We start from the raw sequence: 15109 nt of genomic DNA, 5'->3' as shown, positions 1-15109 counted from the left end.
GTATTGCAACTTACGATAATTATTGAAATTATACTATGTCCATTGTTAAGTTCTGTAGAAACATTGCCAGATATTATTTCCTGCTGATTCATAATATCTATTACGTTACGTTATGAATAGAACAATAGATTAATGGCAAAGTGGTGAAAGTGACTTTTAACGACGATGCAGTCGTAGGTTTCCAGGTTCGATTTTCGGCCGGGACTCACGAATTAAACACTTGTTATTGCATCAGTGGCAACACGCGCATGATCATCACGAGTATCACGACCAATGAAAAAGTTCCACTTACAAAATTTCGACACCAAATTATTAATCCTTACCCCAATTTTTAAACTTGGGATACGCAAAGCCTCTGACGTAGCACTGCCCGCATTTTTGTCCTCCGTATACAGTACACGGGACCTCTTTGGAAGAATTATAACTCCATCACTTGGTGATTTAGAGGTGCCGTGTCTGACGGAGGCCAAGATTGCATGGCTGAATGCTGCTGGTCCCGGGCAAGATATCCCGACAGACACGACGTCACAGAGGCTATGGGACGCGCCACTTTGCGCAAAAAAAGAAAACCAACTATTGGAAACCGCAACCGATGCAGCAGACCGAGCGCGTCTCCTGGCCTCCAGCACTCCACAGTCGGGATATTGGCTGAATGCCTACCCTTCGGCAAATCTAGGCACGTTGCTGGACAGAACTACTTTGACAGTGGCCATCAGCCTGAGACTAGGGCTTCAAACCAATGAGCCACATCGCTGCCGCTGTGGGGAACATGCTGACCGCCGCGGTCACCACGGCTTATCGTGCGGCCGCAGTGCCGGGCGTATAGCACGCCATGCCGCACTCAACGACACCATCCGCCGGGCCCTTGCCAGTGCAAACGTTCCCGCTACCTTAGAGCCAAGCGGGATCATGCGGGACGACGGCAAGAGACCCGACGGCATGAGTCTGGTGCCATGGAAGAGGGGCCGGCTGCTGGTGTGGGACGCAACATGCGTGGACACACTAGCACCGTCCCATCTTCCATCTACCTCCAGAGAGGCTGGCGCTGCGGCCGGGCGGGCGGAGATGATGAAAGGCCGCAAATATGCATCCCTAGGAGAGGGGTACATGTTTGTGCCTTTCGGAGTCGAAACCCTAGGGCCGTGGGGACCGGAGGCACGTCAGCTTTTTAAAGACATCAGCAGCAGACTAATAGAAGTCTCAAGGGACCCTAGGGCTGGCTCTTACCTCGCACAAAGGCTAAGCATCGCTATACAACGGGGTAACGCGGCCAGCGTCTTGGGTACCCTACCCGACAGTGGCAGCGATCTGGCCAGCATTTTCTTTTTAGTTTAATTTTATATTAGTTAGTTTTAGTTAGGCATTAATAATTATACTTTAATCCTGAGTATCTAAATAAAAGAAAGTGAATTCATTGCCTATATTTAGACCAACATTTGTACTATAAATCAATACATTATAAATTTTTAAACACATTTCATTTAGAATTTGATCAGTATATTTACGTAAAATTCTGATGCGCTGTTAAATGTACTTCAATATTGCAGACAGCGTCATTAAGGTAGCCTTTTCCATTTAGGAGTAAGGGTGAGGCCACACGAGCGTAATTTTGTAAGTTGTGCGCGGCAGAAAAGTATGCGCGAGGGGAGCGAGTGACTTCCCCGCCCTCCTCGTCGTTTACAAAATTACGCTCGTGGGGCCTCATCCTAATTTGGTGTTATTTTCACTGGAACTTTTTCATTGCTCGTCTCTGTATATACCTATAAACATACACAGAACTCAACACATAAAAAGTGTAGCTATTACTGCGGCTGACTGCACGCTTTGAAGCTTCTTTGCCTTTGTGCTTTACTTTTTTATTTGTTTTTACTTTCAACCATCTGACGTCTTTCCAATTATTTTTTTCATAAATGACTGAACTCGCTGAAGAGCACCTATTGCGAACTGTTAATCGTGGCTTTATAGAGACCATACTTATATTTGTGATGCTAGTGGTATATGAAGCGTAAATAATGATGAGGGTAGCAGGTGGTTTGGTGGTCAGACTCAGGACTGATTAAATTAATAAATATTTTTTAACAGTAATAACGTTATAATTTTTTAACCCGGCGTGGGACGCCCTCAGCAGCAGCACCATTCGGTCGTCATCATCATCAACGATTTCTGATTCGTCTTGATTTAGCTTCTCAATAACTACGGAAGAATCCACAATACATAGTAAAATAAATAATTGATTCCGAATAACCATTTGGAAAATGGAGGTAAACTTTACTTACATAATACCTATTAGTTTCTGTTCGTCCGTCATCCCAACTCATCAAGACGAAGCCATTTTATACTATATAGGTCGCCATCCAATCTCAAGTAAAGAGACCTATATACCATTTTCCCAGCATCATCTCCGATATGGATTCCTGGATCGCTCACTCTGTAGCGGTAATGTTCCTATCGATATCGGATCCTGGTGCATTCAACATCGGATCAGGGGAAAATCATGCGGCAAACTACTTATACTCGGAAAATCTAACCGCATAGACTGCAAAGTTATATTCCTTTAATATCTATATGTAGGTAGTTACTAAATTTGAGTTTATAGACAGTATTAAAATTCAAGAAATTGTATAATATATCAAGTAGGTATGTGCTTACACAAAGTATTTATATTACTTTTTTACAATTGGTCAAATATGAATATTTGAAAGCCATAATAACCTAATTACGAACTCAATCATGACAATTCCCTAAACTAGTCAAATCAATTTGAAAGCAATAGACTATTATCATGGTACTAATAATAAAATAACAATGTTAACGTGTTTACATAGATCATTGTTGGACACAGTAGTAATAATTATTGACATAATATGATAATACATTATATCCGATTGACAGTCAAGTGTTTGCAGTACTAATGTGATGTATAGGTAGATTGGCGATAAGAAAATAGGGGAGGTCAGGTGGAATGACCTAATTTATCATCCTGACTAATGATGTATTAGTCTGATAGCTTATTATTGTGATTATTATAATGTCCAGCTCATTACAGTGCAATGGAGTGTTAGTCGTTATAAGAAAAGAGATGGGCCTAAGGGTGTGGACCAATAAATAGATTTTAATTGCTGTCGGTGTCAAGAAACTCCACTAGGCCTAGGGTGTGTCACCGTTGTGTGAGAATATACCAGTCATATTAATTGTGAGGTTCCATTAGTGCACACCATAGTTGTTAGATAAAAGGTATGAATTATGTAATACAGTGCATTTTCATGATGTAAGCGTCCACCTATCGGTATCGTTACTGCCGCACCAAAAGCATTCTCATAAATGGATGAATGAATTTCTATGCGATGAATGCGATTAGTCCGTTGCATACGATGCGTAAGGTGGACTTTTTCTGGTGTTGGTGGTTTTTTATTCTGTCACTAACTGTCCAGTCGCAAAATCAGTAGTAAGTTCCTACACCGTGACTGTAGCGTCACGGTCGTCCGCAACCCTATTACGATGCAAAGGTAGGCAGTGTGTCTGCAGGCTCAGCTCGTCAGTCAATACGACGGAACCCAACATGAGTTCCACATTCCACTGATGGTTTATTCATGGCCTCCGAGCCTCTTTAGCCGAGAGGGCTAGCTGCAATGGAATGAATGCCTAAAGTAGTAAAGTAGGTAACTGTTTCGATTTTGTGTACTGTTACCGGAGTCATTCCCTGAAAAATTACCTTTATATTTTTTCAGTCTATATGCTAAGCTGTGTACACGTAATGTTAGCATATACATTTGTAATATTTGTTATGTGAACCAGTAGGTTCTAATAGAAACCTAGTAAATACTTAATAATATTTCAAATTACCAATAAATACACATTTGCAAACAAACTAATACCATTGTAAGCGATTCTATGAAATTCAATGTGTCGTCTACATAAATTTCAGTACGCATTTTCAGGGAGCGAATCTAATCAACATTAATTAAAACAAACATAGAGCTGTGCAGTAAATCCCGTGTCCAGGGTTGTATAGCATAACTCAGAACAATGGCTGGTATCGGCCATCACTAGTTAAGAAATATTACCGAGGCCGACGAAACATAATAAAGTTTGCGAGCCGGCTAACCTCCGACCCGGAGTAGGTAATGTTAAACATCGTTGCTAATTTGTTAGTTAACAACACGAAGCTACGAATCGAAAAATAATATATCTTATTTATATTTATTATAAACCGTGAATGTTTACTACAATATTTTGTTAGCGTTTAAATTTACCAATGCTATTCTTTACTAATATCAAGCTACTTATTTCATCATAGGTCCGGCCGGATTACTAGATGTAGCTAGGAGTTGTTCTTTAGTTCATTTAGTTTCTATATTGTCTGTGATTCGCATTGACTGGCCGGTCACTGGATTCATGCGGATTCATTCAATTCAAGATGGCAGAAAAAACAAGAATAACTTTTAAAAGACTTCTGTTTGTTATTAGATTCCTTTTTGAATAGTTTGTGTTCCTTATAAAAGTATTTTACTTCAAACTTCCTGAGTGTCTTATTTTCAGCATCTTCTATAGTACCAAGTTAACATTTCAGAATTGAGATGAGTAAGTCTACGCCCACCGGTAAGTGAATTTATTTCTGTGCTTAGTTATGAAAATTGTTATGGATATAACAATATGCAGTTTCTATGATTAACTGAAAAGAAATTTACGTATTATTAACCACTATCTTAAGAAATTAATATCACGTAAAGTCCAAATAAGGTTATAAAAGGTAAAAACGCGATCATCACGCTATACCTATTTGGCGAAAATTTTATCATTGTGATTAATTTCATTATCGAAAAGTGCAAAACACAGCTTTATAAGGTAGATTTGTATTAAAACTGTTGTCTTGCAAACAGCAACAGTGAATGCAAAGTACTTTACTTTACTTTATTTGAAATATCGCGTGCGTATTAGGCCTAAATGCAAAATGGAGAATTCGCAATTCCTCCCATTATTGTGAATTAGCAGTAGCAACTGTAGCAAGTCAATAATTAATAATCATGAAGTTTATTTCTCTTTGATTTAATTGATCAAGTAATAACTGAATTTTTAGCATGAACTGACGATGTAATATCCTACAGAAAAAAATCTTAATACCGCGATGTAATATCCACCATGGAATGCCAACCCTACTTTAGAGTATTGTACTCTATATCATTTAAGCGTGATCTATAATCTATAACACTAATAGAGTACGCTAAAATAGCCTTTTTTTTACACATTTTTACTAGTCATATAATATTACGCAAAAACACATAATCAAAACCAAAAAAGTCGACTATTTACTTTGGACGATCTTGAACGCAGCCACTTATGTCAAACGTCAAATGTCACATGTGACAAGTTATTTTGAGAAGTTTTTGAGGTTTGTTTTGTTTGTGACTTTGGTTTTGTTTGTTTGGAATACTTTTATCCATTCGTTATAACGTGATTGATGAACATTGATAACGCCGATCAAGCATCCTGTACTGATAATAATAACGCAAGTACCCCATCTAAAAATCGAAAAGTTTTGACGAAGAAAAAAAAGGACACAGAAGTACACACAACTTTGGGAAAATGAGTTTTCATGGCTAAGAAAAGACTCAGAAAGTGATACAAATGCAAAATCCATAATCTGTGGCGAAGTTTTCTCTGTATTCCATCAGCTGGAGTTGTACACGTACGTAAGAGTGTTTGATTTTTCTTCTGTATGCTATCTGTTGACGAAAATGTTTTGTGTGTGTGTATGCTTTAGTGAAGGTGCATGCATCATCTATTTAAAATCTTTTCAGATATATCATTTCATTATACCCGCATGCTTACATTATTTTCTGTCATTTTGTTTTCTTATTTTCGAATCAATTATAAAAAAAAATACAACATATGAATTAAAACTATACATTGAATGCCTCACCATTGAGACAATAGATAAACAATACTCCAATATACCTATTAGTTATCATACCACCCAGGCGGTTCAACCTGGCTCACAAACTGTAAAATTTTGTTGAACTTCTTTCTTTAGGAAAAACTTTTAACAGGAAAGATAAAGATGTCCTAATAATATAAGTTATCTATATGAAAGTCAAATACAGAGATTAGTCGAGAACATTAAATTACCATTTAGTACCTATTTAATCATGACCTGTAACAGCTGTATTGCATTTTAACGTTACATTCATTTATTATTGTAAAGGTTTAGCATTACATTACTAACTTTCTTGCTTCCGAATATTATTGTGGATAGTAAGTACCTACCTGTATTTTAAACAAGTCAGGATATAAACAATGTCCAAAAGGATCAAATAGCACAGTCTATTCTGTGTAATTCATAGATATTCACATCGCAACAGGCAGGTCAAATCAGAAGTATTAATTAATACTATTAGTAATATCTGCAAAATCCAAGACGTATAATGTATTTTTTCTTGCTTGGCGCGGATCTTGAGCGGCCTTGGAGTGTCTTTTTATTTGAATTAATTTCAAAACAAATTTATGAAATGAAACATAAATACACATGAAATGCATAGAATGATTGATTTCGTAATTAAACCATTTATTCAATTCTTTATTTGTGAACATAGGTAATGTATGAATAACAGGTGTTCAGCAGAATATTGAGATCTGAGAGTACAAATCATGCACACATGCTATTTCCATAATTTAAACATTAGGTACAATAAATAATGACTTAACGAATTGTGTTAATACAAGTACAATAATGCCTCAATTAATAAATATCAATGTTGAATAACATTATTAATTTTATAATGTCATAGTGTATCATCAGTCAAATATTTATGTATAATAATGAGCATTTTCCTACTAGTAACTCATATAATTCCTTTTGAAACAAATCATAACTTAAACTGTGGACCTCCACAGTACCTAATTGGGAATTTCATTAAAACAAATTTTGGTCTCATACACAATATGTTATTTCTTCATCAATGCTGTTTTTACGACGGAAAACTTACGTTATTAATATATTGTGAACTACCTTATTAATCTGTTAAGAGTCTGGGAGACTTTGACAAACAAACATTTGTTTTACAAAAACCGCAACTTCATATATGTATAAAGATGGAAAAGTAAGTATTTTGGCTGTAGTTAATTTGTTTAATTGTATTTTTATTAAAAACGACACACAAAGATTGTTTACCTTTTGTGCTGAGTGAGAGTGAATGTACATGCAATCACCCATTTTATGACATATTATTATCCGTATTAGTTTCAATATGGGTCTTTTCCAACACCTTTAAGAAGGCTGGACGTCTCAGACAACTTTTAAATCTGATAACATTATTTCCGTAGTTTAAAAACATTAAGTATAAATACATGTTATTATTCTGTTAGTAAATACCACTAGGTCCCTAAGTTTTGAATACTTTATTCATGATCTGCTAAATAAATATAAATTACCATAGGTATATTACAACTTTAATGTTTATGAAGTGTTATATTTTGTATTTTTAAGTACCTACTGCTTTGTTGAGTTTTAAGGAAAAGTCGTTATATCGTATAGGAGACTATGATAATGGAAATTATATGTATTTACTTAGAATTAAAACTAATGTAACACCAACATAGTTGCAATGATAATAATTTATATTATGATTATAAGCAATTTTAGAAAACAATATTTGTATTCGTAGACTTAGCAAAAGCCTTCATCTTTATTAGATAAACTTAAACAGGATTATATCCCATGCATTATCATGATACTATCTTACAAATGTCTAACAACAAACAAATTGCGGAACCTGGAATATTCTCTCTCTTCTTTATTGGTTTTCCATGACTTGTTAATACTAAATATAAATAAAACTAACTATTGACCAGTTTCCATACATAACAATGCTCAGCCTCACATTGATTTCAATCTAAAAATGCTTACATTTTGTGAACTTTAAAACTCAAACTACAGTGTGAAAATATCAATTATGCTCTGTCCATTATATTATTGGTTTTTGGACAGTTGAAATCCCATACATTTTTGACGACTAAAAGGAAAACCAACTTTACTTACCAGACATAAGGAAGCGTCATAAAAAAAACAAAAACATAGTGGAAGCTATATAAGTCTCTCGAGTTGATAATCACCTTGGTGTGAATCACATAACGTCAACAACACAGATATAATTAAAAACTATACCATAGGTACTATTTGTTTATTTATTTATTAATTTATTTAAATAAGGAACACGACTACTGACCACATATACAGTCTAACTATAGTCATGGAAGTAAAGAGTGCGAATTTGTGGAGACTTTATGTCATTGCCTGTTGAATACTTACAGTTACAGTTAATTATATTAGGAAATAAAATAACAATTGACTATATCGTTTAACGGATTGGTGCTTAGATGAAGGTAATAGATCAATTTAATACGGTATTTTACAATTAGTTCCGATCAATTTCAGTTCTGGACTTTATAAATAGACTGTAAAGCTTTTGCACAGTCAGTCATCACATCAGTTACTTTAAATATCCCTGTAGGAACTGCCAAGAACCCATCTCATACTATTTGGGCATAGAGCAGTAATTAAAAAAAACCGACTTCAAAAAACCACTAAAACGTAAGAAATAATTTAAGGTTTAGACCAATCCTAGGTCACAGTATAAATATACCTAAGCAGGTACTGTTCTTTTTTGATGTTGGTGCAGTGACAAAGCAGTTAATCTGAAGAAATATGGCACCAACTTCAAAAAAGAACAGTACCTGCTTAGGTATATTTATACTGTGACCTAGGATTGGTCTAAACCTTAAATTATTTCTTACGTTTTAGTGGTTTTTTGAAGTCGGTTTTTAATTTTTTTAAAATTATTATTTTATTTTGTTATTTTTAGTTTATTTGCAATAATTATCAATCAAAAGTAAGATGCAAATGATACCAATATGTCCTACTCGTTAATACGAATCATTCGAGCCCAAACACGAGGTAGTTGCTATATACCGTTGAGGAGTTCCCTTGACTGCCTTCCGTTTCCATCATCAGATCAGCTCAAGGTCACCATCATATCTTTTTGTTATAATAACAATATTTACGTTATAAATTTCATAAGAATCGGTTGATAAGTGCCCAAAATGGAAATTTATACCCCTGTTTTTACCCCTTTACCCACCCTTGGGGGTGGAATAAAATTCTGAAAAAAAAATGGGACCACCCCTGAGCTCAACCCAATACATCAAAAAAAGAATTTTCAAAATCGGTCCATAAATGGCTGAGTAATCGATGAACATACATAAAAAAAAAAAAAAACATACATACAGACGAATTGAGAACCTCCTCCTTTTTCGAAGTCGGTTAACAAAATATTTCAAATCTATTTTATTTCCTACATTTCAAATATATATTTTATTTGTGACGCCGCTGGCTTGCTGACGTAGAGGTTCAGAATTAATTATACATGATCTTACTTTGCTGGCTTTATTTGCAAAAGGAGAAGTCAAACAAAGTGACATTATCCTATATATAATCAAATATTCTATATTCAAAACTCGTAATAAGCCCACGTCCTCATAATATGGCGAGGTTGACATAGTACCTACATACAAATTTCATTCCATTGGGCCTATCATATATAAAGATAAAAATTCAATAAAACAAAATTAAAAAATAAACACCCTTTACATAAAAACGTAGAAATGATTTGATGAAACCTACTTTCAAATACAATTAACCTAACAGTCCTCCACTATTCATAACAAGGTGAATGAAATACTCTAGATCAATCTGAAGGCAATGACGGAAACAATAAAAAAAAAAAAAAAAAAAAACGAAGTACTTATAAAGAAATGTTTTTAAGAGTCTTTATTGTACTTATCTACAAATAAAAATAGTAGGTTAAATTAATGCACTGTACTTTCTTTGAATATGCTGACATCGATGAAATTTATAATGAGATAGGATATTTAATCAATATTTTGCACATATTAAAAAAAAAAAATTAAGTATACAGTAGCGATAGCGGTCACCAAACTAAGCTTGGTCTGTATCTTGAGGTACCATTGGTATCTAAGTATTTTCTAGTTTTAATTATGCCGACACTGAAAAGGCTGTTAATTAAAGGTAGCTATAAGCACCTACTTGTATTTACCTCTACATATTTTTATTTTATTTAATCCTTTATTGCACAAATATAAAAATAAGTGTACAAAGGGTGGACTTAATGCTACAAGCATTTTCTACCAGTCAACCCACAGGAGGTGTTTTTACCTACTTATATGTGTTTACCTACTTGCTGAATGCTTGATTGTAAATTCTTATCATGGCATGCTAATTATTACCATGCACCATGTAATATGCACAAATATTGTCATGTTATGTAATGATACTCTCAAATATTTATACTCTTGATTTTGCAACTCATATGCATACTAACTCTAATTATATTATATTCATTTGATAGAAAACTTAATACTTAAGATACGGTCAATTTAAAATAATTAATATAAAATTCCACGAAACTTTAACTAATTATAATACAATCATGTTACAATATAATAGGAATGCCATTACATCAACTAATTTATATATGAATAATTCATAATTAATTCGTGGCAACTGTAACACTTAACTTTTATCCGTGTCTCAAGCAATTAAAAACTTGTAATTGGCTATCATTATTTCAAAATTCTTATAATAAATTATTCGTTAATTTTCCTGTAAATAGATAAAGGTAATAAGAACTATTTATGATAAAAGTACATAATATAATATTATACCTTACTTAACTAGGTTCATTATTAAGCTGTGGATGTAACTTATTACTTGCGACTAATATGCAATTTATTTCTCACTTTTCTATTCTAATTCCTGTTCTTGTTTTAGGATAGGAATATTTACATATTGTATGATGAATATGATGATGATAAAGAAAACGATGATTTAAATATGAAGATATAATTGGAATAATCATAAAATGAGAATATGCATATAAAAATCTACATAATGAGAATGGCTGAGGGTCAGCATTGATCTATTAAATCAAGATCGTTAAAACACTTTAATATAATTACAAAGAAAAGGCCGATTTAATATGGAGACACAAGAATATAAGACATAAAATGAAAGGATTGGAATACCTACATTACGAGAATATGGAAAGAAAATACTTACATTTTATACACATAATACAAGAATGTATTGGAAATATTGGAATATTAAGAGAATGGCTGTCTAAAGCTCTATTAAATCAAGATGGTTAACACACTTTAATAAAATTACAAAGAAAATGTTGATTTAATATGAAGACACAAGAATATTAGAATTAAAATATAATAATTTGAATACATTATGAGAACATGGAAAGAAACTTACATTTTATATACATATATTATGAGAATGGCTGTCTGAACAGTATTGTCCTAATAAATCAAAATGTTTAACACACTGTTGTTATTATAATAAATGATGATTTAAATATAAAAATACAAGAATATTATATATAAAATAGAAGAATTGGAATATATTTTGATACTAAGATACCTGCATTATAAATATATTATGAGAATGGATGACCGAACAGTATTGTTCCGATAAATGAAGTTGAATGGTATGCTGAAGTGCAAGCGGTGCTCACACAAGGATGTGATTGGTATGCCGAAGCACAAGCGGTACTCACTGAATGATAATACACACACTTTAATATTGTTATAATAAAAGGTGAATGGTATGCCGAAGTGCAAGCGGTGCTCACACAGGGTTGTGAATGGTATGCCGAAGCACAAGCGGTGCTCACCTAATGATAATTAGTATATAGTGGCTGGTATGCCGAAGTGCAAGCGGTGCTCACACTGGGTTGTGAATGGTATGCCGAAGCACAAGCGGTACCCACTATACTATTTATCTGATAAAGAGTAAGTATGTTGTCCGAGTATATGTGGCTGGTATGCCGATGTGCAAGCGGTACTCACACTGGGTTGTGACTGGTATGCCGAAGCACAAGCGGTACCCACAATACTAGTGACATTTTATATGTAAACTAAGCCTATATTTCTTATAATACTCTTATTAAGTATAATAATACTTTCTTTCACTTTAATGTTACTCAAAATAAATAAAGATTATGTTTAAATTTTAAAAATTATATCAGAAACAAAATCATATCAATATTCAAATAATCACTATTTAATTTACCTACTTGTACGAATTAATTTGATTTATTCTGCTACGAGGCCATTGTCCAGCAGTAGAAGACTAATAAGGAGGCCATTGTCCAGCAGTAGAACACTAATAAGAAGGCCATTGTCCAGCAGTAGAACAACAATAAGGAGGCCATTATCCAGCAGTAGAACACTAATAATGAGGCCACTGTCCAGCAGTAGAACAATAAACAAAAAAAAAAAAAAAAAACAACTAATTAATATATAATTTGTGTACCTATTTCAGATTCTGAGGAACAATGAACATACAGTGTAGCCGACCAAAAATTCACCTAGCAACGTTGCAGCGTAGCAGACCAGCGTCAGACCAGCATTAAGTACATCAATAAGAACAGCCGGAATATGGTTTACTAATTACTTATAGTCTCTTTGAGTTTTGTTTTAATTATGATTGCTAAGTGCATTTAATATCACCGCATAGATATAATAACTTTATTAATTTTGCTAATTCATTCAGTTTGTTAACATAAATCTAGAACTTGTTAGTTAGCGTTCGAATGGCCGACAGGGAATGGGGACATTCCCAATAACAGGACGGCCGACTGTTAGCGTTTAAATTTACCAATGCTATTCTTTACTAATATCAAGCTACTTATTTCATCATAGGTCCGGCCGGATTACTAGATGTAGCTAGGAGTTGTTCTTTAGTTCATTTAGTTTCTATATTGTCTGTGATTCGCATTGACTGGCCGGTCACTGGATTCATGCGGATTCATTCAATTCAAGATGGCAGAAAAAACAAGAATAACTTTTAAAAGACTTCTGTTTGTTATTAGATTCCTTTTTGAATAGTTTGTGTTCCTTATAAAAGTATTTTACTTCAAACTTCCTGAGTGTCTTATTTTCAGCATCTTCTATAGTACCAAGTTAACAATTTGTACACCTCATTTATTTTTTAAGTCATTCCTACACCCAAAGTTTGCCTGGAAGAGATTTATTTATTTATTTATTCTTTTAAAGATCGCTTTTAGCGATGGTTATATCCATTATATAAATTGTTATTTTGTATACTGTTTAGTCAATAAAGTAGTATTCTATTCTATTTACTTATGTTACTTTCGAAGATACCTTTCAGCAAGAAACGCAGACGCTAAGTATCGGGAGGAAGAAGACGCGATGTGAAATTCCAAGAACGGAGCGAATAGGTACTCTTTACGCAAATAGGTTCTCGGCGACAATTCACTTGTTTCAGTTGAAAAATCTATTAGCTTTTTCTTGGAAGAATTATTTAGATTCAATATAAAAGGTGTCGTTGTCGCGCTCATTGAAGATACAAGATACCCTTATTTTTAAAAAGCGTAAAAATAATGTTTGCTTAGATTTTTCTCCGACAGCTGCTGTTGGTGATAATATTAAGTCAATAGCCGCCTGCATTCATGCCGCGGCCTGCACTGCGGAGAAAATTGTTTTCTATTACCATCTGCAAGTGTTTTATAACGATGTCTTTCGAGTTATGATTACTACTGTCGATAACTTTGAACTTGGAAAGTATGCAGTTATGTCTTTATTTACCGAATAAAAAAATTATTTGTGAAAAAAAACTTAAGTTTCTATTATAAATAGTATTTTATCGGCCTAACCAAAATACCTAAGGGTGTTACTTAAATTTCGAAATTTTCTTATGAAAAAAAAGTTGCTTAAAATGATGATTTTTTTCACCTGTAGCCGGATGACCTTCATTTACTGGACAGCCTGTATACACTCAATGAAAAAGTACAACCTGCCATTGTCGTTTCATATGTCACTGGAACATTTTCATTGCCCTTGCGTAGGTATAGAATGTGAAGTTTAAACAGCATTAGTTCGCCACATCCACGGCGGATCGCTTCGCAGCTCCGGGGACCAGTAGACACATCCCCGGTGGCCGTCGAACACCGAAATCAAATTAGTCGAATCCCTTTGACGAACTTGTTCGGTAACTAACAACTCATCCAAACTACTGAAATTATTAACTAGCCGTAGTGAAAGCCTACCTCGCTTTGTGATGCAATGTTTTGTTGTTTTTACTAATAAAGCGATGACTGAATTGGGCTGAGATAAGTGACTGCGTGTGTGATACAAATTTTGTCGTCGGTCTTGGAAACAGTGTGCGTAGGATGTTGATCTCACTGAATTGGTGGAAAGTGGGTAGGTATGTAAGTGGACATAATACACTCAAAGCAAAAGTTCAGTGACCTATGGGACGTCCATGGTGTCAGGTCAAACATTTTCATTGCACGTGAGTGAACATGCATGCCATGTGATGTTAAATGTTAATAAGTAAATTGGTTAATACTTTGACAGTAGTACGTTATCTGTTTTTAAACCATGTAAATCTTCATTTGTAGGTGTTCCTCTCCCCTCCAACTTTTATAATACCTTCTAAGAATTTTAAATATAAATCAAACGAATTTCCATGAGTGCATTCATGCGTTAATTTTAAACTTATTTTACTTGTATTTTATAGCAGCGAACTGTTTTCGTTGGTATTTTACGGCCACATCATTATACCTAACACCAAAATATTGTTTCGCTTAATAAATTATGTACTTACTCCTAGTCTAGGTCTAGCTACACTAGACTCATGAATTTTTCGTTGAATAATTCCTAAGCGGGTTAGTTATAATTAAAGAAGAAAGGTACCTACACAAAATTTACTATTTTCATCAAAACATTTATTCTTCAGCTCCATGACTAAATACCAGTCAAAATCATAGCCCTCCTTTTAGCTTCGCCGTAGTCAGGTGAAAACTTAGATGAAATTTATTAGGTAAAGTGTAAGGTTTTCTATATTTTATATAAATTATTAAATTACCCATTTAAAACAAACGCAAATTTAAAGGAAATTGTATATTTATAATACTAATACTTAATAAAATTAAATAGGTACGTTTTGTATTAGACCGTTGGTAACACTGGATTGGAATGTAAAATTACTATATAAGCGACGAGA

General features: G+C 34.0%; 1 long non-coding RNA gene across 4 annotated transcripts; it reads left to right on the top strand.

The window, feature by feature from the left end:
* Positions 1–4240: 4240 nt before the first annotated feature.
* On the top strand, positions 4241–13002 carry LOC119690538. Of its 4 annotated transcripts, none has more exons than XR_007267515.1 (3): positions 4241–4599; positions 10844–11871; positions 12404–13002. It is a non-coding gene; the product is annotated as an uncharacterized LOC119690538 (long non-coding RNA). The 4 variants fall into 4 exon arrangements; XR_007267514.1 differs by lacking the exon at positions 4241–4599 and adding an exon at positions 4773–5686; XR_007267516.1 differs by lacking the exon at positions 4241–4599 and adding an exon at positions 4773–5690.
* The last annotated feature ends 2107 nt before the right edge of the window (positions 13003–15109 follow it).

The sequence above is a fragment of the Plutella xylostella genome, chromosome 21, assembly GCF_932276165.1.
Source record: "Plutella xylostella chromosome 21, ilPluXylo3.1, whole genome shotgun sequence".
NCBI lineage: Eukaryota > Metazoa > Arthropoda > Insecta > Lepidoptera > Plutellidae > Plutella > Plutella xylostella.
This window is presented reverse-complemented; position numbering and strand designations above follow the sequence as displayed.